This window comes from Panthera leo, chromosome D1, assembly GCF_018350215.1.
Source record: "Panthera leo isolate Ple1 chromosome D1, P.leo_Ple1_pat1.1, whole genome shotgun sequence".
Lineage (NCBI taxonomy): Eukaryota > Metazoa > Chordata > Mammalia > Carnivora > Felidae > Panthera > Panthera leo.
In genome coordinates this window covers 101702921-101728623 of record NC_056688.1, presented here as the reverse complement: position 1 = coordinate 101728623, position 25703 = coordinate 101702921, and the positions used below count along the sequence as shown (strand labels likewise).

Sequence of the window (25703 nt, the reverse complement as noted above, 5' to 3'; positions counted from 1 at the left end):
TCAGATACAGTCTCTTCTTTTGCCTATATCTTCAAGATATATCCTGAATTCTATTGCTTCCCACCATTTCCTCTGCTATGACCCTGATTTCAGCCAAGCTACAATCACCTCTCCTTCTGTATCTTTGTAATAATCGCCTAACTTATCTCCCTGCTTCTGTATGTATCCTCCTGCAAGCTATTCCCCACACAGGAGCCAGAGGAGCATGCTAAAACAAGTCAGATCTTGTCTCCCTCTCTCTGCTCAAGACCCTCCAATGGGTCCTAAGCCAAGCTCCTTACCACATGCTCCAGGGCTACAAGGCTGACCCTATCACCTCTTTAACCCCAGCACCAAACACCCCATGTCCCTCACTCCATTCCAGCCATCCTGGCCTCTTGCAACTTTTCCAAAATGCCAAACTTGCCTCTGCCCCTGGATCCTTACCCTGGCTGTATTCTCTCTGCCTACAATTCTCCCAGATATTGGTCGTCCTCACTCCCTCACTTCTTCCAGGTCTTTACTCAAATGTTGGCTTCTCACTGAGGCTTGTCCTGTATACCTCACCTAAAATTCACCCTCATATACACACATTCCCTTACTCCTGTCCTCACCTTTTATTTTCCTCCTTCAGAGGAGGAAAATTACTATAATTTACTATGTATATTTGTTTTGAATTAAACTTTGAGCTTGATGAAGACAGAGATGCTTGCCTGTTTCCCTTATTACCATCTATCTGGAGCCTAGAACAGTATTTAGTGCACAGTAACTTTGAAGGAATGAATGAATGAATGAATATGGAACCTGAGTTTCCAGTAACTTTAGTAATTTCTCCCAATTACAAATGTGACAACTAGTAAGTGTCACAGCTAGAACGCAAGCCTCTTCTCAGGACGCCCATGTTTTCAAGATGGTGACCTTCCCAAACCAGGATAGAAAACTCTCCATCCCTGTTTGGAAGAGGCTGCCCAAGATTCCCATTCTCCCTGAATTCTCGTAAAATATTTATAATCCTATGAAATAAGTTTTCCCGGTGCTCCTGCTAGGACTTATTATTCATTTAATTAATGTCGATCCAAACAGACAGAAGAAGAGTTGCTGCCCTATGAATAAAGAAGCACATAACCAGCTCCCTAAGTTCCAAGTTGCAATTAGCAATTCCAGGGAGCAAAGTGACTTTATATACACCAAGACAGCCATTACCAACTCTGCTATAAGTACTACACCCACAGAGAAGACCAGGCCTTATCTCAATTCACAAGGCCACCACGAAACGAAAATCCATTCGTGGAAATTGAACTTGATATAGCTCTCCCCTTCAGGGCACCATTATCTAGAAATTCAGTGTCCTGACTGGCCTGGGAATTTTATATTAAGCTGATAGAATTTCCACATTTGCTGAGCGCTAAACTGTATGCAAGGCAGTCTATTCTGTTGAGAGACGGGTATAAGATAAAAATAAGAAAATAATACCATTTTGAAATGTATTATGTGTTGAACTAAGAGCTTGATAATCAGTATATCATTTAATCCTTGCAGCAACTCTGCAACATGGTATAATGTCCATGTTATGACTAGGAGCTAAGTCAGCTCATCTTCCTACAGGCCATAGACAAATACCACAGTGGAAATTCCAATCCAAGTCCCTCTGACTCCATGTGTCCTTACCTAGTATGCCAGACCAGCTTTAGCTAAGATGGTTAAGAAGTTAAGAGGGGGTAAAATTCAGACTCACCCCTTGTTCCCAGAAGCTGAGATTTCCAACAGAAAAACATCTACTTCTGATTTTTTGTGTGTGCTGGTCACTGTAATGATACCTGTCAGGGAAAACATGTATCCTCTATGTATAAGACATTTGAATTATGTTTGAATTATAGGAAAGGTTAAAAGACTGATATGAGGTAAAGGCAATCCCAAGGGGAAGAGACCTAACCTGAAAAAAGAGAAAATCTTGAATCGACTAAAGCAACGATCTTCATATGTACAAGATCGAAGGTACATACACATCCCCACTCTGCAAAAGAGATCAATAATTGTACCCTAACAGGAGGACCCTCAAACTAAACTCCCACACATGCCATCTGTTTGGAATTGTTAAAGGAATAAGGAGAGCATCAGCCCCTAAAGTTCTCTCCCTTTGACCTGAAGGCGTCCATCTTTTTATCTTAAGATCTGAACTTCCAGATAGGCAATGGGTTAACAACTTGCATCTAAAAGCTAAAAGCCCCTAGGAAAATTACAATCTATAAATCACACCTCACTCTGTATTGATTTACTCCCTTGGCTTCCTTCTGACCCAGCTGAGAGCTAGCATCTGATGCACAGAGTATTGATGGGGAGGAAGGAGGGGGAAGGAAGAGGAAGAAGTAATTGTAGAACCTGAAATAGACCCCAAAGGGGCAGGTCTGAGTGAAGTCCTGAGGCTGAGATGTCTGTGAGAGCTTAGACACAGGAAAGGATGAGACCAATGCTAGGAAGAAGGAATCATTACAAGGCACCGAAACCCAATTCAAACCGGCCTAAGCAAATTAGGGAATCGACTGGAGCATGTCTCGGGTCTAAACTGTGAAGTAGCTAAATGTGCAGGCTTTGCCACCACTTTGTCTGAGGTAAGATCTCTGCTCAAACCCTTACTCACCATAGGACCTTGAGCGTGTTACCTAACTTCTCTGGGCCTTACTTCGCTCATGTGGGTGAGGCCACGATGATAAATTCATGCCTACTTCATTGATTCGTTGTGGGGATTGGGTAAATCAACACATGTGTTATGGGTTGAATTATGCCGCCCAAAAAAGATACATTGAACGGCTCACCCTCAGTACCTGAGAATGTGACCTTATTTGGAAACAGGATCTTCGCAAATGTAATCGGTTAAGATGAGGTCATACCGGAGTAGAGTGGGTGGGCCCTTTATCCAATGTGACTGCTATCCTTCTAGAAGGGGAGAAGGGACGCGGGGACACAGACACAGGAGGAGAGCACCATGGGTTCTTGGAGGCAGGATGTGCCACAGCTGTCAGACAAGGAACACCTGGAGCTACCAGAACCTGTAAGAGGCAAGGAAGGAATCTCTCCTTCAGTCACAGGTCGCGTATCAGTCTGGTTGGGCTGCCGGAGTCAAATACCGTGGACTGGGCAGCTAGAACAACAGAAATTCGTTTTCTGGCAGATTGCGGGCTGGAAGTTCCAGATCAAGGTCCAGCAGGGTCAGTTTCTGGTGCGAGTTCTCTTCCTGGCTTGCAGGGGGCCAACTTCTCACGTGGCAGAGAGAGAGCTAGAGAGTTCTCTTGTGTCTCTTCTTATAAGGACAGTAATACTATCAAACCAATGGCCAACTCTATGATCTTATTTACCCATAACTACTTCCCTATATGCCCTTTCTCCTGAGGGTTAAAGATTCAACATATAAATTGGGGGGCCTAATTCAGCCTGTAGCCAAGAGCATGGCCCTGCCAACACCTTGAATCTGACTCTTCAGCCTCCAGAACTATGAGACAACACATTTGTGTTGTTTTCAACTGCCCAGTTCATAGCGCTGTGTTATGGCAGCCTGAGAAAATGTTGACAACTCGTGAAATGGTGACACCAGTGCCTGGTACCTAGTATCTAAGACATGTCAGCTGTTACTATTACAACTCAGATGCTATTCAATCCAGGTCCTTAACCAATGTCATCAGGATCTTCTTTCTCTTCATCTCTCAGCTTTGCTTTCCTCTGGACTCAGCCTCAAGAGCCCTCGTGTGGATTCACCCTCCTGGGCTCCCTGAGAACTCCAGTCTTCTGTGCCACCAGCCTAGGGGCTTGGCAAAGAGACACGCCTCTTCTGAGTCATTCTGGCAAAAGTCCTGGGACGGAATCTATTCGCCTGGAGGCGGTCACATGCCCATCCCTGAGCCAATCACGGTAGCCAGAGGGTGCGGTGCTTTGGCCAGACTTACCCACCCTGCAGCCATGGCTGGAGTCATATCCCCTTGAACCGCGTGGACCCAGAATGGAGACAGTGGTTTGGAAATGGAAACTCAGGCTGCTACTGCCAGAAGGGGTACCGGGATGTGGAGGAGGAAGAAACGACGGATAATCATCACGTGGGATTGATTTCAGCAACCTCAAGTTTATCAATATCCCTGAAGTTTTCATTCTGTTCGTGGTGCTATACTAGTAAGAATTACTGGCGATGAACCACGGAAACAAGGGTTCATTAACTTAAACAGAAATGAATTTTCTGGGGTCTCTGCTAGTTCAGAAAGCTGGAGAATCAGCCTTGCACCCGAGTGAGCAATGCTAACCCCGGCCAAGGGCTTCCCTGTGTTCTGCCAGACAGAGGCCAAGGAGCTTGGATGTCTTGTCCCTCTTCTGGCTTCTGTGCAAGAGGTGGGACCCTTCCAGCGACCCCCTTAGGATTCCCTCCACCAACCGAACGAGTACACCGTCTGGATGTTGAGCCGACAAAGAGAAAGGTTCACTAGTTTCCTGCTCAATGGCAGCACGGGAGGGGTCATGACTCAAACAGGGCCCTCGAGTCTTCCAGAACCCGCGATCCAGGTGGGGAGGGACTGCTTCAGAACCAACCCACACCCAAGTCAGAGGGCAGGGCCAAGCCCACCCAGCGAGATACTTTGCGGGAACCAGAGAAAGTTCCACTGGAGAAGTGGCAGCGAGGCAACCAGGGGGATTTCGACGGGAGCCCAAGTGCAGGAGTCGGGGTAGAAAAAGAGGATTCGGGAAGAAGCAACGGCAGGAGTAAAGACCTGGACAAAAGTAAAACCAGGCAAATGGAACAGGGGAGCCTTTCCTGGTTCAGGAAATTTGTTTTGTAGCAGCATCTCAGTGCCTCAAAGATGATCTTTCAAAACAGCTGTTCCCCAACAACTACTTAGGGCTTGAAATAAAGGAAAACATTCCCACGCCAATTCCGCACTCAAAATAGAAGCTGAAGAGACACAGAAATCCGAGGCCACTATGACAGCCTGAGTCGAAGCTTTTTATGGAACAAAGCGCTCCGTGGGCCCCGAAGGCCTCCCTCCTCCTCCTCACAACACTGTGAGGTTGTTCCCCTGAGCGCCCACTGTCACTTGTTCCCCTGAGCGCCCACTGTCACTTGTTCCCCTGAGCGCCTTCCGTCAAGGCGGCCTGGAGGGAGCAAGGGCGAGCAGCCGTCTGGGGCCAGTGCCAGCCTCCAGTTCCTCTGCACCCCTGCCAGCGTGCTCTTCCCAGGAAGGATGCGGTCCCCAAATAATGAAAGTCGTCTCCGGCTTTTACTGAGCGCTTGCCAGGGCTAGAGCTGTGCCGAGAGCCTCGCTCAGGTGACAGCCTCTTTGGTAGGTGCTGCTCTCATCCCCATTTTACAGAGAAGGAAACTGAGGCGGAGAGCTATGGAGTCATGTGCCCACAGTCACTTGGAGAGACCTGTCATCCTGCCTCTCACACCACACGGGAGAATGCTAACTGAAATCTCCGCAGCATGGGACACTTGTCAAAGGCTGAGGGAGGGGAGGGGCCCGGGAGGGGGAGGGGCGAGCTGAAGGTTGAATACTTGCAAGGTGCCAGATTCTGGGCTGAGTACTCTACACAGTGTAGAAAATACAAGCAAAACCTATGTAGTCGATATACTACAATGGGAATGATTTAATGCCACGGAACCGTGCATTTATATATGGTTAAAATGGTACATTCTATGTTATATATATTTTACCACAACAAAAACATCTATCCGGTAATATTATGTGGCAGGCTGTGCTCTGCCCGGGAGCCAGCGGCCCTGGGAGGCAGGCGGCATTTCCCATCCCCAGGGGACAATGAACAAGTGGAAATTCCCAGAGGTTCCCAGAAGAACGGAGGAGGCCCCTTGGTCAGGGTCCCCCAGCTGGGGCCCGCTTGCAGTTCTATTCTAGTCTGCTGTAGATAGTGGTATTAGCAGTGATATTGCGAGTTCTGTTAGTGTTAGTTAGTATCATTCATTACTGATAGCATTATTAGAAGTGATATTAGTCCTAATGCTCTCAGTACTCACTACAGTGCCCCCCCTTAACCGCTGCCTGGCTTCCCATGGTTTCAGTTATCCGTGGTCAGCTGCGATCGTGCAATAGATGATCCCTCTGACACATCATCCAAAGGTCAGTAGTACCTAATGCTGGGTCAGAACGTCTACACCAGTCATCTCCCTTCATCTCATCACGTAGGCATTTTATCATCCAATATCATCGCAAGAAGAAGGATGAGTACTGTAAAAGGAAGATATTTTTAGAGACCCTATTCTCATAGCAATATGCAGATGTTATTTTAATTGTGTTATTTTATTATTTGATTATTGTTCATCTCTTACTGTGCCTTGTTTACAAATCAAACCTTATCATACACGAGTATGTGCAGGAAAAACAGAGTATATATAGGATGAAGTATTATCTGAGGTCTCAGGCATCCAGTGGAGATCCTAGAATGTATCCCCTACTGATAAGGGGGGGACTGCTGCGCTTAGCATAGATTTGGAAGCAGCCAGTGTGGTTTTGAGTCACAACTGTACCATCTATTAGCTGTGTGATCATGGGCAAGTTAGTTGACTTCTCTGTGCCTGCTTGCTCATTCTTAAAAGAGGGGTAATAAGAGTGCCTCTTTCACAGGATCGTCATGTGGACTGAAATGAGATAGCTGGCCAAAAGTGCTTACAGCAGTGCCTGTAAAATAGCAGGTATGAGGCGAGTCCGGAAGATGGCGGCGTAGGAGGACGCGGGGCTCACAGCGCGTCCTGCCGATCACTTAGATTCCACCTACACCTGCCTAAAGAACCCAGAAAACCGCCAGAGGATTAGCAGAAGGGAGTCTCCGGAGTCAAGCGCAGACTAGAGGCCCACGGTAGAGGGTAGGAAGGGCGGTGAGGCGGTGCGTGCTCCACGGACTGGCGGGAGGGAGCCGGGGCGGAGGGGCGGCTCGCCGGCCAAGCAGAGCCCCCGAGTCTGGCTGGCAAAAGCGGAGGGGCCGGACAGACTGTGTTCCGACAGCAAGCGCAACTTAGCGTCTGGGAGGTCATAAGTTAACAGCTCTGCTCAGAAAGCGGGAAGGCTGGAGGACAAAGGGAGGGAGAGCTGCTGAGCCCCCTGACGGCAGAGCTCAGCTTGGCGGGGAACAAAGGCACCAGCGCCATCTCCCCCGCCCATCCCCCAGCCAAAATCCCAAAGGGAACCAGTTCCTGCCAGGGAACTTGCTCGCTCCGCGCAAACACCCAACTCTGTGCTTCTGCGGAGCCAAACCTCCGGCAGCGGATCTGACTCCCTCCCGCTGCCACAGGGCTCCTCCTGAAGTGGATCACCTAAGGAGAAGCGAGCTAAGCCTGCCCCTCCAGCCCCCGTGCACCTTGCCTACCCACCCCAGCTAATACGCCAGATCCCCAGCAACATGAGCCTGGCAGTGTGCAAGTAGCCCAGACGGGACACGCCTCCCCACAGTGAATCCCGCCCCTACGAGAGGGGAAGAGAAGGCACACACCAGTCTGACTGTGGCCCCAGCAGTGGGCTGGGGGCAGACATCGGGTCGGACTGCGGCCCCGCCCACTAACTCCAGTTATACACCACAGCACAGGGGAAGTGCACTGCAGGTCCTCACCACGCCAGGGACTCTCCAAAATGACCAAACGGAAGAATTCCCCTCAGAAGAATCTCCAGGAAATAACAACAGCTAATGAACTGATCAAAAAGGATTTAAATAATATAACAGAAAGTGAATTTAGAATAATAGTCATAAAATTAATCGCTGGGCTTGAAAACAGTATACAGGACAGCAGAGAATCTCTTGCCACAAAGATCGAGGGACTAAGGAACAGTCACGAGGAGTTGAAAAACGCTTTAAACGAATTGCAAAACAAAATGGAATCCACGATGGCTCGGCTTGAAGAGGCAGAGGAGAGAATAGGTGAACTAGAAGATAAAGTTATGGAGAAAGAGGAAGCTGAAAGAAAGAGAGATAAAAAAATCCAGGAGTATGAGGGGAAAATTAGAGAACTAAGTGATACACTAAAAAAAAATAATATACGCATAATTGGTATCCCAGAGGAGGAAGAGAGAGGGAAGGGTGCTGAAGGGGTACTTGAACAAATTATAGCTGAGAACTTCCCTGAACTGGGGAAGGAAAAAGGCATTGAAATCCAAGAGGCACAGAGAACTCCCTTCAGACGTAACTTGAATCGATCTTCTGCACGACATATCATAGTGAAACTGGCAAAATACAAGGATAAAGAGAAAATTCTGAAAGCAGCAAGGGATAAACGTGCCCTCACATATAAAGGGAGACCTATAAGACTCGTGACTGATCTCTCCTTTGAAACTTGGCAGGCCAGAAAGGCTTGGCACGATATCTATAGTGTGCTAAACAGCAAAAATATGCAGCCGAGAATCCTTTATCCAGCAAGTCTGTCATTTAGAATAGAAGGAGAGATAAAGGTCTTCCCAAACAAACAAAAACTGAAGGAATTTGTCACCACAAAACCAGCCCTACAAGAGATCCTAAGGGGGATCCTGTGAGACAAAGTACCAGAGACATCACTACAAGCATAAAACATACAGACATCACAATGACTCTAAACCCATATCTTTCTATAACACTGAATGTAAATGGATTAAATGCGCCAACTAAAAGACATAGGGTATCAGAATGGATAAAAAAACAAGACCCATCTATTTGCTGTCTACAAGAGACTCATTTTAGATCTGAGGACACCTTTAGATTGAGAGTGAGGGGATGGAGAACTATTTATCATGCTCCTGGAAGCCAAAAGAAAGCTGGAGTAGCCATACTTATATCAGACAAACTAGACTTTAAATTAAAGGCTGTAACAAGAGATGAAGAAGGGCATTATATAATAATCACAGGGTCTATCCACCAGGAAGAGCTAACTATTATAAATGTCTATGCGCCAAATACCCGAGCCCCCAGATATATAAAACAATTACTCATAAACATAAGCAACCTTATTGATAAGAATGTGGTCATTGCAGGGGACTTTAACACCCCACTTACAGAAATGGATAGATCATCTAGACACACAGTCAATAAAGAAACAAGGGCCCTGAATGATACATTGGATCAGATGGACTTGACAGATATATTTAGAACTCTGCATCCCAAAGCAACAGAATATACTTTCTTCTCGAGTGCACATGGAACATTCTCCAAGATAGATCATATACTGGGTCACAAAACAGCCCTTCATAAGTTTACAAGAATTGAAATTATACCATGCATACTTTCAGACCACAATGCTATGAAGCTTGAAATCAACCACAGGAAAAAGTCTGGAAAACCTCCAAAAGCATGGAGGTTAAAGAACACCCTACTAACGAATGAGTGGGTCAACCAGGCAATTAGAGAAGAAATTAAAACATATATGGAAACAAACGAAAATGAAAATACAACAATCCAAACGCTTTGGGATGCAGCGAAGGCAGTCCTGAGAGGAAAATACATTGCAATCCAGGCCTATCTCAAGAAACAAGAAAAATCCCAAATACAAAATCTAACAGCACACCTAAAGGAAATAGAAGCAGAACAGCAAAGGCAGCCTAAACCCAGCAGAAGAAGAGAAATAATAAAGATCAGAGCAGAAATAAACAATATAGAATCTAAAAAAACTGTAGAGCAGATCAACGAAACCAAGAGTTGGTTTTTTGAAAAAATAAACAAAATTGACAAACCTCTAGCCAGGCTTCTCAAAAAGAAAAGGGAGATGACCCAAATAGATAAAATCATGAATGAAAATGGAATGATTACAACCAATCCCTCAGAGATACAAACAATTATCAGGGAATACTATGAAAAATTATATGCCAGCAAATTGGACAACCTGGAAGAAATGGACAAATTTCTAAACACCCACACTCTTCCAAAACTCAATCAGGAGGAAATAGAAAGCTTGAACAGACCCATAACCAGCGAAGAAATTGAATCGGTTATCAAAAATCTCCCAACAAATAAGAGTCCAGGACCAGATGGCTTCCCAGGGGAGTTCTACCAGACATTTAAAGCAGAGATAATACCTATCCTTCTCAAGCTATTCCAAGAAATAGAAAGGGAAGGAAAACTTCCAGACTCATTCTATGAAGCCAGTATTACTTTGATTCCTAAACCAGACAGAGACCCAGTAAAAAAAGAGAACTACAGGCCAATATCCCTGATGAATATGGATGCAAAAATTCTTAATAAGATACTAGCAAATCGAATTCAACAGCATATAAAAAGAATTATTCACCATGATCAAGTGGGATTCATTCCTGGGATGCAGGGCTGGTTCAACATTCGCAAATCGATCAACGTGATACATCACATTAACAAAAAAAAAGAGAAGAACCATATGATCCTGTCAATCGATGCAGAAAAGGCCTTTGACAAAATCCAGCACCCTTTCTTAATAAAAACCCTTGAGAAAGTCGGGATAGAAGGAACATACTTAAAGATCATAAAGGCCATTTATGAAAAGCCCACAGCTAACATCATCCTCAACGGGGAAAAACTGAGAGCTTTTTCCCTGAGATCAGGAACACGACAGGGATGTCCACTGTCACCGCTGCTGTTCAATATAGTGCTGGAAGTTCTAGCATCAGCAATCAGACAACAAAAGGAAATCAAAGGCATCAAAATTGGCAAAGATGAAGTCAAGCTTTCGCTTTTTGCAGATGACATGATATTATACATGGAAAATCCGATAGACTCCACCAAAAGTCTGCTAGAACTGATATATGAATTCAGCAAAGTTGCAGGATACAAAATCAATGTGCAGAAATCAGTTGCATTCTTATACACTAACAATGAAGCAACAGAAAGACAAATGAAGAAACTGATCCCATTCACAATTGCACCAAGAAGCATAAAATACCTAGGAATAAATCTAACCAAAGATGTAAAAGATCTGTATGCTGAAAACTATAGAAAGCTTATGCAGGTAATTGAAGAAGATATAAAGAAATGGAAAGACATTCCCTGCTCATGGATTGGAAGAATAAATATTGTCAAAATGTCAATACTACCCAAAGCTATCTACACATTCAATGCAATCCCAAGCAAAATTGCACCAGCATTCTTCTCGAAACTAGAACAAGCAATCCTAAAATTCATATGGAACCACAAAAGGCCCCGAATAGCCAAAGTCATTTTGAAGAAGAAGACCAAAGCAGGAGGCATCACAATCCCAGACTTTAGCCTCTACTACAAAGCTGTCATCATCAAGACAGCATGGTATTGGCATAAAAACAGACACATAGACCAATGGAATAGAATAGAAACCCCAGAACTAGACCCACAAACGTATGGCCAACTCATCTTTGACAAAGCAGGAAAGAACATCCAATGGAAAAAAGACAGTCTCTTTAACAAATGGTGCTGGGGGAACTGGACAGCAACATGCAGAAGGTTGAAACTAGACCACTTTCTCACACCATTCACAAAAATAAACTCAAAATGGATAAAGGACCTGAATGTGAGACAGGAAACCATCAAAACCTTAGAGGAGAAAGCAGGAAAAGACCTCTCTGACCTCAGCCGTAGCAATCTCTTACTCGGCACATCCCCAAAGGCAAGGGAATTAAAAGCAAAAGTGAATTACTGGGACCTTATGAAGATAAAAAGCTTCTGCACAGCAAAGGAAACAACCAACAAAACTAAAAGGCAACCAACGGAATGGGAAAAGATATTTGCAAATGACACATCGGACAAAGGGCTAGTATCCAAAATCTATAAAGAGCTCATCAAACTCCACACCCGAAAAACAAATAACCCAGTGAAGAAATGGGCAGAAAACATGAATAGACACTTCTCTAAAGAAGACATCCGGATGGCCAACAGGCACATGAAAAGATGTTCAACGTCGCTCCTTATCAGGGAAATACAAATCAAAACCACACTCAGATACCACCTCACGCCAGTCAGAGTGGCCAAAATGAAGAAATCAGGAGACTATAGATGCTGGAGAGGATGTGGAGAAACAGGAACCCTCTTGCACTGTTGGTGGGAATGCAAATTGGTGCAGCCGCTCTGGAAAGCAGTGTGGAGGTTCCTCAGAAAATTAAAAATAGACCTACCCTATGACCCAGCAATAGCACTGCTAGGAATTTATCCAAGGGATACAGGAGTACTGATGCATAGGGGCACCTGTACCCCAATGTTTATAGCGGCACTCTCAACAATAGCCAAATTATGGAAAGAGCCTAAATGTCCATCAACTGATGAATGGATAAAGAAATTGTGGTTTATATACACAATGGAATACTACGCGGCAATGAGAAAAAATGAAATATGGCCTTTTGTAGCAACATGGATGGAACTGGAGAGTGTGATGCTAAGTGAAATAAGCCATACAGAGAAAGACAGATACCATATGGTTTCACTCTTATGTGGATCCTGAGAAACATAACAGAAACCCATGGGGGAGGGGAAGGAAAAAAAAAAAAAAGAGGTTAGAGTGGGAGAGAGCCAAAGCATTAGAGACTGTTAAAAACTGAGAACAAACTGAGGGTTGATGGGGGGTGGGAGGGAGGGCAGGGTGGGAGGGAGGGCAGGGTGGGTGATGGGTATTGAGGAGGGCACCTTTTGGGATGAGCACTGGGTGTTGTATGGAAACCAATTTGACAGTAAATTTCATATATTAAAAAAAAAAAAAATAGCAGGTATGAAATAAAATATGATTGCTACTAGTAAGTTCTGCCGGAGGGAAATTATCGCAAGGGGCTGTGCAACTGGCCTGAGGCCACATAACTAATGAAAGAGGAGAGTCTCACGCCTTTTCTGGCCACAGTGGAAGAAGGAGGATGTTCACGGGGACAACATGGTACTTCTTGCAGCCATCAGAGGACCATGACAGAGGGATTTCTGGAAGAGATCTTAGATCAATGAAGGAAGGCTCAGATATCTTGCTGAGTAAGGAGCTCTCTGATAAATCTATAAACTTTAAAGCTATATAGACAGTCTGTCCACAAAATGCATACACGGGAAAGACGAAAACCTACAGCCAAGTTCCCAGGATTCTCAGATCCCTGAAGTTCACCCCCCATCCAGGGGAGCCCTGTGATAAGAACTCCTACCCTGGATGACCCAGCCCAAACCCCACATCCAGTTTGATTTAGAAAGAAATCTACCAGACAGGGTAGGGCAGCAGTTCTCACTTCTGTTTGTGATTCATTAAGTCCCTTGTGCCATACAAGAATGTAACTTTGTAACAGCCTTCCCCAGAGATTGGGATTCAGGGAGACACCCTATTCTGAGAAGCAGGGGTTTATAGGACTCGCCCAAGGTCACTCAGGTAAAATGAGATCAGTGCGGGACTGGCCCTGAGAAATGACCCCACCTAAGGGGTCCTGACCCCATCCCATGGTCTCTCCACCTTCACACAGCCTAAAGATACTTTCAAATGAATTAAACTTTGAAAACTTTTCAAAACAGCTCTGCAAAGAAAAAAATTCTGCAGCGGAAAAGAAAACTAGAAGGGAATCCACCAAGATCTTAGTAGTGGGAGCTCTGAGAAAACGGGATGTAACCTTTTTGTTCCCTTTTACTTACTTTTAAATATTCTTCCAACTTTTGTACAGTAAATATGTATTCCATATGAGATCTTTGAAAGTAAATCTTCATTCAATATGTATATGTTCATATTTTGGTTTCCTGGGCAAATATTTCATTTAGAATATTAAGCCACTTAATTTATATTTATCCTTGCTTTTTACTTTTAAAAAATGAGGGATGGGTTGGGGAACTGAAATGAATTTACTTGAAAGTGAAGCATAACAAAGGTGGGATGGAAAACTCTAGGATTTGATTAGCAACTCCGTGAAGAAGTGCAGACGCAGACCTACAAGTTTTAGACTTCTGTATTGAACTTGAAGAGAAAAAGAAATTAATAGTGCAGCCTTGGATGATTTAATAAAGCATGTGTTTTCAGATCTTTGGTGCTTTTATAAGAGTGCCATTAGGAAGAAGAAGGTCAGGAAGACAGAAAAATGCCTGCATCCTGGGAGTGTGATAACAAAAGAATAATGAGCGAGCCCTACATCTGTCTAGCACTTACCAGTCCTCAAAGACCATTTGTAATAATTAGCAATTGGAAAGAACCCAAATGGCCAACAATAGGGGAATGGCTAAATAAACAGTGGTCGATTAACTCAGATGGAATACTTCATAAAGAGAGACAATGGTGAACTCCCAGACTCCGCTGATTCTGGAAATGTCTGTGTGACCTCATGCTACCTAAGAAAAAAATGAAGCACAAAGTGGTGCCTTGGGACTCCAACAAGGCATTTTCAAAACCAATCACATTAGCTTCTCAGGCAAGATGGAGAAATGAGGGCTTCATTGTTGGAGAAAAGAACAAATGTCCGATTCCAGCTCCATCAGAAACTGGCTGAGTAGCCAGAGAGAGCTTAAAGGCGATCCCCTATTTGTGTAGATAATGCATTTCTGTCTCTAAAATATTTCAAAAGCCTGCGTTGGGAAATTAACTTGCATGTCATGAAGAGGATTGTCTTCTCCAAAATGAAAAAAATATGTAAAATCTCAAATACATCTTGCCTTCTTGAGACAATCTTTCTGGCTTTTTTTTCCAGCAATTCATATCATCTTTAATCCCACTCTTCTTTCCAGCTGAACCTGATAGCTGAAGGCTGAAGGTGAAAGTTCACTATTTTTGGCATCCCCAACCAATTTCATTTTAGTGTCAGTATGCATTGAGTACTAAATACTAAATTTATCGGGACGCCTTGGTGGCTCAGTCGGTTAAGCGTCCGACTTCAGCTCAGGTCACGATTTCACCGTCCGTGAGTTCGAGCCCCACGTGGGGCTCGGTGCTGACAGCTCAGAGCCTGGAGCCTGCTTCGGATTCTGTGTCTTCCTCTCTCTCTGCCCCTCCCCACTCACACTCTGTCTCTATCAAAATATGACTAAAGGTTAAAAAAATTAAATGCTAAGTTTAATATCAACAGCATTAGAACCTAATTTTTTCAGGTTCCACACAAACCAGCAAACCATGTCAGGCATGAGGGTCTTGGCCTTGTTCTATCTGGCATTTTTGTCTCTGAGATTCAGTGAAGAACAAATTCAAATAATGCAAGATCTTTTAGTACAATGCCTGACGCATAATTTGTCCTCAGTAGATGGTTACTAAATTTTATTTTGGATGATAGTTTGAAGATTAATGGCAAATAATGGTGCAGACAGAATACTATCTTAAAAATAGAACAGTGTTAGCCTAGAAGAAGGTCCCTGCTAACACACACCAGGGCTCCTGGCTTTGCTCACCGTAAGATTTTTATCCCTGCATCAAGCGGTGATGTAAAGGTCAGACCATCAAATCTGTGAATGGCGAAAAGCCAAGAAGGGGAGCAAATATCTTGGATGATGGGACAAAAATCTAGACTAATTTTGCCAAGTTCTAAGGTATGGTTTATACATACCAAGGTGAAAGTTGATGATGGCAATGGAAGACCTTTCACTTACATTCAAAAAGACTAATTGCCCAAAAACAGGTTGGAGAAAAGAGAACTTACTCTGGTACGTGCAGAAAGGGTTTAGGGACTCTGACTAGCAGGAAGTCCGTTGTGAGTTACAATCTGACTCCACAGAGAGCTAATATGTACCTAGAGTGAGGGGCAAGGATGCTTTGAGAGTTTTGAGTTTAATTCTCTTAAACTTACTTTAAAAAGGAAATCAACAGAATAGGATTGTGTTTGGAAGAAAGTGACCAAGATAACCAATGACAGAGCTCATGGCTATATCATTTGCAGAATACTTGAAGTTTGTGGTAAAAAGAAAAAAATCTCGTGGGGGATATAATAACCTACTTCAAATACTACCAACTATGGAAGAAGAATTCACATTTACTCTATGGTCCATCGGGGTAGGATCAAAGATGAAGTGAAATGGCTCAATAGATCAGAACTTTCCAGAAATGAATCACATAGGCAGATAGTAAGTTTGCCTGCAATAGTGGTCTTTGAATGTAGACAGGAGAATCGCCAGCTGGAAAAGAAGTAGGAATTCCAGAAGGACACGGTGAGGGGAGGCAGGTGCCTTTAAAAAAATAACTTCTGGGGCACCTGAGTGGCTCATTCGTTTAAGCATCCAGTTTCAGCCCAGGTCACGATCTCATGGTTCATGAGTTCGAGCCCTGCATTGGGCTCTCTGCTGACAGCTCAGAGCCTGGAGCCTGCTTTGGATTCTGTGTCTCCCTCTCTCTCTGCCACACTCCCCACTTGCACTCTATCTCTCTCTCAAAAATAAATAAACATTAAAAAAATAAATCTTGTTCTAATCTTGTGTCTAATGATGATTTGAATTTAAGTATGTGGAAATAAGTGTGTGTGTGTGTGTGTGTGTGTGTGTGTGTAAGGCTAAAACTGGAAGCAAATATAGAAAGATAAGAACAATTGACAGTTTAATGTGCATTAGGTTCCTGTTTCATTTATCCGTGCTCCATTCTTACGCCTTAAAAGAACTGTGTGTGTCTGCGTGTGTGTGATATGTGTGTGTGTCTGCGTGTGTGCAAATAATAACCTAGACCAAAGAAAATATAAATTAGAGAAGGTCAGTTCGAGAGCAAAAAACAAAGAACTACATTAGGATGCAGGTCACTTAGGTTCTTTGCAGTCACTAAGTAAATAATGAATTTGGCACTGAGCTTCCTGGTTGCCAAAGCAAAAAGGGGAAATGGAATCAGTCACGTGATTCTCAATGTTCACGAGAAGAAAACGTATCAGATCTTCAGGGCAAACAAAACTTCTCCCGGCAGTAAGCCCTGAAGGAAAAAGCTCCTGAGGGGGCACTGATTAATGTCAAATGCGGTATCCTTAACAAAATCCCTTCAGCAAACAGACTAATGTGAGCTTTAGTGCTGTTTTTGTCTGTTCCTAGAAGACCAGGAGTATGACTTAAGGGTACAATGCAGTAGAAACAATTCTCTGTGCACTTGGAAAACATAGTTTGAAGTTTTTTTTTACGATCGAGATAACCTAAAAATTAGCAGTATCTAAAATGTATTTAATATACAGGATGGATGGGACGTGTGGGTAGCTCAGGTGGTTAAGCATCAGACTCATGATCTCAGCTCAGGTCTTGATCTCAGGGTCATGAGTTCAAGCCCTGTGCTGGACATGAAGCCTACTAAAAAATGATAGATGACTAGCTTTCAGGCAGTCCTTTATATGCATTACTTCTCTAAACCATTTAGAAGTTTGAACTTATTCTTTGATAAGGGGCTAATCCTCTTTAAGTTTATAAGCAACCCCCCCTTTTTAAAAATTATTTTCCTTTAATGCACAGCATATTACACAGGGCCCCTGTCTTCTGCTGGGGATGTTTACTGTCTCCATACTCTCACCTACAGCAGGAGACATCATGGAACAGGGACGAGAAAAAACAAATGAGGGAAATGGAACCAAATGAAAGTAGTAGGAAAGGGAGGGAAGTTTCTACCACAAATGTATTTATTTTTTAATTTTTTTAAGGTCTATTTTTGAGAGAGAAACAGAGAGTGAGCAGGGGAGGGGCAGAGAGAGAGGAAGACACAGAATCTGAAGCAGGCTCCAGGCTCTGAGCTGTCAGCACAGAGCCCGATGCAGGGCTCGAACCCACAGACCGCAAGATCATGACCTGAGCTGAAGTCGGCAGCTTAACCAACTGAGCGACCCAGACGCCCCTACAACAAACAAATTGATTGAGATTTGCGCTTAGGATGAGAGGGTTTCCTCTGGGAAGTACCTCTAATCTATGAATCCAGTCCTTTGAATCTTGCAACAGACCCCTGACAAGCAGAAATCTTAGGAAAGTCCTCAGTCCTTGCTCATTTCCTGGGACTGGCGCTTAACCCCATGGCCACCTGGTCTGTGCCTCCTGTACCAGTTTCTTATCCACACAGGATGCTCAAGCCAGCTTCTCTTCCCCACCCAGGCCCTTGTCTGTGTCTGTCCACCTGTTCTCTCCACCTGGAACAGCCTTTTCCAAAAGACCTCTCCTCTGTTCCATTCCTGATCTAACTCATATGTCACCAACACCATGAGGACTTTCCTGACCCGTCTCAAGCCAGAAATCACGTCGTTTCTCTCTCTTTCTCTCTCCCTCCCTCCGTCTCTCTCTCCAGTGCTTCCCAGAACACTCTCTGCCCCCCTCTTCCACTTGCCACCATCCGCCTTGCGTGGCAGTCGTTTGTATGTCTGCACAGAAAGCTGTCTTCATGCGTCCATAGCAGGCACTGACTGCATGTGGGCCTCGCTCACGATAGCTACTCAGTGCACGTTTGAAAAAGGAGGTTAAGTTCTGTCTGAGGAATGGCCGGGGACGTTCCTGTTTGCCGTCCAAGAGGTAAACTTAAAAACAAAACAAATCACAAAAGGCAAAGTACAGAATACTATAATGGTGCCACATCATTCACTGAGGAGGGAAAAAATGAAATTTTGTACACATACATACAATCGCACATAAATAGAAAAGTTCCGGAAGAATAGAGGTCCTATACGGCCTATACGTCCATGGGGTCAGGTAGCGAAGCAACGTAACAGGGCAGTTCCTGTTAGGAATTCCAGGAGGAAAGGAGAGAGAAAAAGGGTCCGAAAAAATATTCGTGGAAATAGTGTGCAAACTCCCCAGGGCATGTCAAAAGGAGAAGCACAAAGGTACTCACACCTAAACACATCGTACTCAAATGACCAAACGCCAGAGACAGAGAAAGTCTTGAAATCAACAGAAGTGATTTACCTCATCACTTACAAAGGAAAAACAATTTGATTAATGACGGGTTTCCCATCAGGAACAATGGAGGCCAAAAGGTAGCGGAAAGACATATTCAAGATACTAAAAGAAAAGAACAACAAACCTGTGACCAGTAATTATGTAATCCTGTAAACAGCTTCCATTATTGAAGGAGAAATAAAGACATTTCCAGAAAAATAAAGACTGAGAGAACTCATTGCTAGCAGATCCTTCTTACAAGAAATATTAAAGGTTGTCCTTTGGGTGAAAAGAAAGGACACCATACTGTGAATTAGCATCTGCAAATAATAATAATAATAATAATAATAATAATAATAAAACAAAGAGCATGAAAAACTGTAACTATGTGGACAAATATAAAAAAATAGTCTACATATATTTTTCTCTTTTATTTTAATTTCTTTAAAAGGCATAAAATTATGTAAATAAATAATTACGTTAACAACTAATAATGAATCCAACACTGAGATGTTGGATTGTAACACATCTAAATGTCATATATATGACGATTATAGCACAAAGAAGGAGAAGTATAGGGAGTTACATGGAAGAAAATGTATTACATTTTACCCAAATTAAGTTAGTATTAATCTTGAATTAGCCACTAAGAAAGTAACTTTAAAAACATAGCTAAAAAAAATCAACCAACAACTTCCAGTTAGGAAACAGATTATTGACAGGCCAGTAAAACAGCAAAATACAACTATCTGCTAGCTATAAGATGCCTTTGAAATACAGGCACATATTGTTTTAGAAGAGAAGGATGAAAAAGAGACACAATGAGGACACTAATACAACAAAATCTTCTGAGATGATATTAATATCATAAGACATAAATCAGAGTATTACCAGTTTTCCCACAGGGTGGTAAGAGCCCAGCATTAAAGGCAGTGATATCTGCGTCCAGCCCTGCCAAGCTTCAGACATTGGGCAAACGGGTGATAGTAAGAGCTTCAGCAAAGCAAACACTCTATGTGAATCATCTCTTATCCGTGCCAAGCCCTATAAGAATATTATTATTATTATTATTATCCCCCCTTTTTCTACCGTATAACAGCCTGGTACACAATAGATACAAAATTCACTATAGTGACAGTAATATTCTTATTATTGTAATTATATTCTTAATATTGTAATTAATTATAATAATTAATCAGATAGCGATAAGTAGAATGCAAAGTAGAACATCACAGGGGCGCGTGGGTGGCTCAGTCGGGTGAGCGTCCGACTTCCGCTCAGGTCATGATCTCCTGGTTTGTGAGTTGGAGCCCCGTGTCGGGTTCTGTGCTGGCAGCTCGGATCCTGGTGCCTGCTTGGGATTCTATGTCTCTCCATCTCTCGGCCCCTCCCCTGCTCATGCTCTGTCTCTCTGTCTCTCAACAATAAATAAACGTTAAAAAAAATTAAAAAAAATAACTTTAAAGTAGAACAATATAATAGAATGGTTGGGTGAGTATCATTCAGATTGAGGAAATCATACTTAAGCTAAACTTGAAATTATAATTAAAGATATGAAGATCAGAAGAATACTATTGTGGGTAGAGGTTGCAGTGCAAAGACCCTGGGGCAGGAACAAGTTTAGTATATTAAGAGAAGGTCACTGTGGCTGAAGATGTGGTATGAGCACCAGGGGGACTAGCATGATATGTGATTGGAGAGGTTAAGTGTGCAAAGCTCTGTAAACCAGAATAAGAGGTTATGTATTATTCTACGTGATAGGAGATGTTTGAAGGGTTTCATGTCAGTTAGTGATATAAAGTGATGTACATTTAAAAAAATTTTTTTAATGTTTATTTATTTTTGAGAGAGATAGAGAGAGTGCAGGCAGGGGAGGGGAAGAGAGAGAGAAGGAGACACAGAATCTGAAGCAGGCTGCAGGGTCTGAGCTGTCAGCACAGAGCCCGATACAGGGCTCAAACTCTCGAACGATGAGATCATGACCTGAGCTGAAGTCTGGCGCTTACCTGACTGAGCCACCCAGGCACCCCATGATGCACATTTTTAAATAACATTGTCGTCTCAGAGAGGAGAACAGAGTGCAGGGAAGCATGAACAGATGCAAGGAGATCATTTGGGACTCATTGCAGCAGTCCAGGAAAGAGGAGGGCAGGGTTGGTGAAGGGAAGTGGACAAATTTGAATGGATTTGGAGGTAGAGCTCATTTGGTGATGGGCTGGATTAGGATGGGGGAAGGGAGGGAGAGGAATCAAGGATGAGACTCAAGTTTGCAGCTTGAACAACTGGGTGGATGGCAGTGTTGTCTACCAAGAAGAGGAAGACGGGAATAACAGAACCGCTCAGGGTAATGACAGAGAGGCGGGGTGGAGGGGTGGAATCAGGGGTCCTACTTTAGCTATGGTGCATTTGAGAGACCTAGCAGGCTTCTTTAACTATTTACATCCAGGCAACAATATAAGCATGAGCAAGACAGCGTTCCCATCTTCCAGGAATTCACAAACCTACTGGGGAGAAGAATGGATACATTAGAATTAAGAGAACTGCAGGTGCTTTTTGGAAAAGATAACATGAAAGCCTGGGGGAAAGAGGGATAGGACCTACCAGGGCCACAGGGCACGGACATGTGGGGAGGTCCTACAGAGTAACAAGTTCTGAGTTCAAATTGTAAGCATGGATGAACTTGAACAAGCAGACTGGAGTGTGGATAGACTGCAGCAGAGGGAGGGAACTTACATTTGAGTTTTTCTAGAAGTGAACCGCGCTCTGGGAAGGCTGAGCAAACAGGTGCTATTAGGGTTTAGTGTGTGTTAGGGGAGGATGATGGAAGACCCTGGAAGAGTAGGTTGGAACTGAATCAGGAAAGATTTGGAAGGAAGACTGGAGCCATGGCTTTCTCCTGGGGCCTTGACTGGATGGGGAGATAGAGAGACTTTTAAGCAGAAAAGTGACCTGCTTAGAGATATGCATTAAGGCCACACTGGTGATGGTGTTTGAAAAGTGAGGGTGATGATGGATGGCAGAGATGGGGACGGGCAGGAAGAAACAGAGCAGGAGCCCAGTTCCAAGACTATCTTATAGTTCAGGCGATGGTACTACATAGGAGGCCATCAAGGTCAGGCCACTGAGGATTCCTACAGATCCAGCCACAAAGAAAAACGTAAACTGTATTAAGAAGGTGTCTGTGCATGCAAGAGAAAGCCGAGGGGGAATATCACAGAGAAAATGATTGATGATACTTGGACCACAGAAGGGCAAGCAAAAAGTCAATGTCATATGGGTCATGCTGCTTAGAAGAGCCATGACATAAGGCCCTGTAACCAGCGGCACACAGACCTGTTGGGACATAATGAGTGCCTACAACACGGGCTTACCGATGGCCAAATACCGGTCATATGCCATGGGAGCCAGGAGGAAACATTCAGCTACTACAAAAAGACCAAAGAGCCACAGCTGTGCAGCAGAAGCTGTGAAAAAGACGCCTTTTTTTCCTCTGCGAAGGTATCACAGAGCATCTTGGGGGCAATGGGGGAAGAGGAACAAATATCCACAAAGGACAAGCAGCTGAGAAAAAAGTAAGTAGGGGTGTAGTCTAGGATCAATGCGTATGAGAGTGAGTATCCCCAAGTTACCCCTCAGTGTGATGAAATAGGCAGAAGGATGACAAAGAAGACAAATCGGCTGATGAAGAGGGTTTGTGAGACCCAATAGAAGAAATTCAGCCTCTTCACAAGAATATATATATATATATATATATATATATATATTCATAAAATTATGTTGTATGCCTTGGACATACAATGTGATATGTCAGTTGTATACCAACAAAATGATAAAAAAGTGAATTATTCAGGAAGTATGTAGCCGTAGCACTCTTTAATACTACCTTCGTATTTGGAGTAGATGATTTACAAAGGCCTTTCACATCCACGATCCTCTCTGCTCATATAGTAGCTTACTGAGATTTTGTCACTATAATTCTATGATTGCGCATGTGAAATGCAGAATGCATTGCAATTCTTTATTAAAGAGCATCAGTTATGCTATTGTGATTTATTGGTTTTTGTGTCATAGGCAGGGTGTGAATTCTATTCGTATGGTTGTTCAGCCTGGCGCACATGAGGCATCAGTGCCCATGAGCTCGTAACTTGGGTCACACTTTTATTTTCTTCGGGTACAATATTCTTTCAACTATACTTCTGTGTTTCATTTTCTGGACTGTAGCAACAAATCTAAGAAATGACGGGATAAACCATGTTTTGGTGCAACTCTGAGACTCACTGAGAACCACACTCTGTCTTTCTTTGAAGGGTTTCTTTGAAATGCATTTATTTTAGTCCCCTGACTTTGAAAGATGTCAGTCGTTTCTAAGGCCCTAAAATATTTTGGCTTGTCTTGCTTGCTTTTCACTATGCTTTAGCCCAGTTTTTGTGTCTGTGTTGGGTAATGACGTGGTCAAAATGCTATTTAATAAAGAGGAAATGGGAGTCAAAGAACACTACAGTCAATAATTAAGCAATTTTTTACATATGTCTCTTATGCATCTGCATTTTACTGGGTACTATTCACCTTGACAGAGGCAAAGTCCACCTGGAGATTACAGGCTAGTATAGTGGCAAGAAAAGCAAAAAGATTAAAAAACATTTCCAGGGCGCCTGGGTGGCTCAGTCGGTTGAGCGTCCGACTTCGGCTCAGGTCATGATCTCGCGGTTCGTGGGTTCGAGCCCCACATTGGGCTCTGTGATGACAGCTCGGAGCCTGGAACCTGCTTTGGATTCTGTGTACCCACCTCTCTCTGCCCCTCCCCCACTCATGCTCTGTCTCGCTCTGTCTCTCAAAAATAAATAAATGTTTAAAAAAAATTAAAAACAAAAATAAATAAAAGACGTTTCCATATCCATCCATGATGATTTCTGTGGCAAAGGTAAGGAAAGAATTAAGAGAGGGTATAAAGGAGCATATTTTAGCAAGGGTAGTAAAAGAAAGCCTCTTTAAATAGAATAGAGGTTGGGAAAGATGAAAAAATTTGTTTTTATACATGGCTTTCCATGGAGTCTAGAGGTCACTCTTTGGATCATAAAAGGAGAAAGGGCCCCACACAGTAGTAACAGAGGCTTCTGGGTATTCTAGCACACAAGGAGAGTTTGCAAGCTCATTGATCCTGACCCTCAGGATACCTTTTTCATTCCTTTATATGATGTAGGATTTGGGAATGTAATGCTTTTTCGTGGAGAAGTGATCTATTTATTTTTTAAAGTTTCCTTATTTTGAGAGATAGACAGTGTTTGAGTGCGAACAGGGGAGGCACAGAGAGAGAGGGAGAGACAGAATCCCAAGCAGACTCCCTGCTGTCACTGTGGAGACCATCGCAGGGCTCAGTCTCAGAAATGCTGAGGTCATGATCTGAGTGGAAATCAAGAGTCAGATGCTTAACCGACTGAGCCACGCAGGCGCCTTGGGAAAAGTGATTTATTATAGGCTTTGAGTGCCGACAAAAGTGATCACTTTGGAGAATAGATTAAAATAGGTATCTTTCACCAGGGGACTCTTTGCTGCATAGATTTGTAAGATCTTCCGGGCACTTTATGCTGGATTGATGATGGTCTATTTCCTAGTCACCCCAGACCTTCCTGTGCCATGAAAGCAGGACCATACAAAAATCTGAGCAGATTGTCATGGTACCTCATGGTAGTACAATCTGATTGCTTTTGGGGGGGGGGGAGGGGAGAGCACACCGCTCAGGCCACAGTCCCCTTCAGTGGTGTGTGCACCGTCCAGAAACTTCCTCCATGGAACTTCTTCAGTCATTCTTGGGGTCTTATGTGGCTGTTCCATTTTCCATTTCCTCATCCTAGGGCAGTGTTGCAGGTCAGTCTTTACTTCCTTTGAGTCTCTGCTCAAATGTCGTGTCATCAAACAGGCCATCAGGACCTCTTTACCTAAAATAATTCTCTGCTCCTCCCATATCTCAACCGCTTACCTTTTCTGCATTATTATTTTTCAAGGTACTTAAAAGCACCTGAATATTATTTACCTACTTGTTTGCTTATTGTGTGTTTCTCCCTGTAGACGATGATATTCATGAGAGAAGGATGCTCATGGCCATCACTTTATGCCTGACGCCCCAGCCTGGCACATAGTAGGTGCTCAGTGTATGGTTGTTGATCGAATGACAAATATATGGTCAATACTATATTCTTTTATTCAGTGAATATTATATGTTGACAGACATAGGTTCAGCGATCAACTCTGGTTGTGTTTCTTTCCACGGATTATGGCTTATATGCAAATGACAAAATGCATCAGAATTGAATAGCACACACATGCACATAAATAAATGTATGACTTTACATGGAGCATGCATGCAATAGTAATAAGAATAAGAATAAGAACTTATTCTATTTATATTTACAGTAGTACCTGATATCATTTTAGAGGTATAATATCTCAATTACAGATAGAAGTCTTGGAAGCATTATAACTGACTTCCCACAGCAAGTTATAGGTGTACAACGTCAACTTAAACTATTTCTCTTGGCTATTGAGTTGTAAGGAGAATGACACAATGCCAGATAAACGGCTGGAGGACATTCACGTCAACCATGGTCCCCTGAGTAGACCTACGGTCTCTGCTACCAGGACACCCAAGAGCTGTCCAGGTTTTTGTCCAGGTGATGTTCGGATCTACCTCATATACTTCTGGTGAATTTTCCAAGTCTCTTGCTTGCAGCTGAAACTCTGATATATTATTTAATTTTTCTTCGACAACAAAGTATGCAATAGTTATTATTCTTTTCTGTAATAATTTCTTCAATCAAATCTAAGCTTAGCATGAGTGATTTAGCATACCTCAGGAGAAGGGGAATAGATTAAATTGGTGTTTTATTTCTATTTAAATATTAGTTGAGGCACTCAGTCATGCTTAAATGATTCTGTTTTGAGAACCAGCATAATTCCACTTGTGGAATAGTCCTGATAACAAATATCATTGATTGAACTTCCACAGTGTAAGAGGATGCATACTATGTGCTTTCCAGAAT

The 25703-nt window shown here is 43.2% G+C and overlaps 1 protein-coding gene and 1 pseudogene across 3 annotated transcripts in view; one reads left to right on the top strand and one right to left on the bottom strand.

The window, feature by feature from the left end:
• The first annotated feature begins 4820 nt into the window (after nucleotides 1–4820).
• The window catches only part of LOC122200008 (olfactory receptor 1009), a 32070-nt gene continuing 11187 nt past the window's right edge, over nucleotides 4821–25703 (top strand). Inside the window, exons 1-2 of one of the 3 annotated variants that reach the window (XR_006193694.1) lie at nucleotides 4821–5297; nucleotides 6597–6664. The gene's annotated coding sequence lies outside the window, so the exon portion shown is untranslated. Of the gene's footprint in view, nucleotides 5298–6078; nucleotides 6093–6596; nucleotides 6665–25703 lie in introns of those variants that run through there. The other 2 variants (XM_042905416.1, XM_042905417.1) reach the window with 2 other exon arrangements.
• LOC122201331 lies at nucleotides 21739–24471 on the bottom strand (annotated as a pseudogene).